General features: G+C 38.6%; 1 pseudogene; it reads left to right on the top strand.

Annotated features, from left to right (window-relative positions):
• Nucleotides 1-1,536: 1,536 nt before the first annotated feature.
• On the top strand, nucleotides 1,537-2,463 carry LOC123857982 (olfactory receptor 5I1-like; annotated as a pseudogene).

Genomic DNA, 2,463 nt, shown 5'->3' with positions numbered 1-2,463 from the left:
ACAATTTATTCAATCATATATACACATATATATGTCTAACTTTTATACAAATATAAGATGAAACCATGTCAGTGATTTTCATTCATTCATTCATTCATTCATTCATTCATTCATTCATTCAACTGTTCCAACTATTACAGAAGATAATGCAAAGAATTATAGATCAGGAATTCACAAATAAATATAAAAATAGATAGAAAACTGGCTTTTTCCACAGGAGGGAGGGAAATCGATTGTCTTTACACTGGACAAAATGTGCATATCTGTAGGCAAGTACCACTAGTGTTGCTATTGGTTGTCCAACAGATTTCTAAACTAGAGCAAGGATGATGAAACTGAAGGTAGAGAACTGGGTAGGTGAGGTTTTTTCCAACATCTTTTACAATTTTTCACTACAGAGGGCATGGAAACATTCCTGGATATCATCCTCTCAGTGCCTGGATTGAATTTAACACATTTACGGGCATGAGGATTTCTCTAGTTGTATTCCATAGATTGCATTCCAGAAAAATAAAACAGATGTCTGGATTGATTCAGAATTGCTATGCTGCCAGTTTTAGAACCACAAAGGAACAAGATGGTGAGATGGTTGAATCTGTAGAAGGACATTCATTTAACACTTACAGTTTGATGGGAAAGGTACTATCACTCTCATAGATGATGGACTGAAACTCTGTGGTTCATTGGCTTGACCAAGATCTCACCACTTCTGAGCGACAGAGCTGGGATTCAGTGACTTTTATAACTAACGCAGAACCTTTCTTCTTTCTATCTGATCAGTGGATTTCAAATAACTCTTAGGAATTCTTTTGTTCCTCAGAGGTGAAGCCACATCTCAAGGTGAGAAACATAGAACTTCTGCTCCTCTACCTATACGGGGCTTCACCTGAAACAGCAATGCTGTCTGTTGTGAAAATAAAAACAACACAAACGGGGACAGAGGCTATTTCTTCAGTTTGTTATATAACCATGTGGTTAACCACTATTACTTGACATTGGAGGAAGATGAGGAAGTTGAAGAAAGTGGGGTTCAACAACTGATTTGATGGTGGTGCTCCTAAATATGGAAAACAATAGCTTTAAGTAATAGAAGCGATACATTGTCAATTTAATAAAAATTTGAAAATCTGGGGCTCCTGGGTGACTCAGTCAGTTGAGCATCTGCCTTTGGTTCAGGTCATGATCCCCAGGGTCCTAGGACTGAGCCCTGCATTGAGTTCCCTGCCCAATGGGGAGCCTGCTTTTCCCTCTCCCTTTGCCTCTTCCTGCTGCTCATTTTCTCTCTCACAATCTCTCTCTTTCTCTCAAATAAATAAAATCTTTTAAAAAATTGAAAATCTGAAAATTTGAAATGCATAATACTACAACAGCTGTAGATGTGCCTAGGTGTTACCAGGATGTCCTAGTGGATTTAGAATTCCTCGTGTATTTATTTTCACTGTTTTATTTCTTACATTTTAGTGAATGCTGAGGTTGTTATTAATATTGCCATCATTACTGTGCCACAACTTCAGAAGTCCAGGGGCACTTCAGATAATGAAGTTCGAGAACCATACTGTGAAGACAGAGTTCTTTCTCTTGGTATTTAGTGACCATCCAGAACTTTGGAGGATTCTTTTGGCTGTGTTTCTTTTTATCTACTCTGTTACCCTCATGGGGAACCTTGGGATGATGTTATTAATCACAACATGTTCCCACTTGAACACCCCGATGTACTTTTTCCTCTGCTTTTGTCATTCATAAATGTATGCTACTCTTCTGTCATTGCCCCCAAATTACTTGTGGACTTGGTTTCCGATAAAAAGACAATTTCTTACAAGGGCTGTGCTGCAGTTATATTTTTTCTGCTCTTTGGTTGACACGGAATCTTTCCTCTTGGCTGCCATGGTTTATGACCAATACATAGCAATCTGCAACCCACTGCTTTGTAAGGTTATTATGTCCAAAAGGGTTTGCTGCCAGCTTGCCATTGGAGCATTTTTGGGAGGTACCATGAGCTCAATTATTCACACTACTAATACCTTCCATCTGTCTTTCTGCTCCAAAGAGATTAACCATTTCTTCTGTGATATCTCCCCGCTTTTCTCTTTGTCCTGCACTGATACTTACATGCATGACATTATTCTGGTAATCTTCGCTTGGTGGAAGCTATCTGTCTTCTAACAGTCCTTCTCTCTCTAATGTCTGCATCATAGCAGCTATTCTTAAAACAAGTTCTGCTGAAGGAAGAAGAAAAGGGTTTTCCACTTGTGCCTCCCATCTGACCGTAGTCACAATCTACCATAGTACCCTCATTTTTATTTATTTGCGCCCCAGCACTGGTCATTCACGGATACTGACAAAGTGACCTCTGTGTTCTACACATTGATTATACCTATGTTGAATCCCCTAATTTACAGTCTAAGAAACAAAGATGTCAAAAATGCCTTTAGGAAAATGATCAGTCAAAAATTGTTTTCTTAA

Source organism: Mirounga angustirostris, unplaced genomic scaffold (genome assembly GCF_029215605.1).
Source record: "Mirounga angustirostris isolate CCGP_5_RB_7025 unplaced genomic scaffold, mMirAng1.0.hap1 SCAF_13, whole genome shotgun sequence".
Classification (NCBI taxonomy): domain Eukaryota; kingdom Metazoa; phylum Chordata; class Mammalia; order Carnivora; family Phocidae; genus Mirounga; species Mirounga angustirostris.
This window is presented reverse-complemented; position numbering and strand designations above follow the sequence as displayed.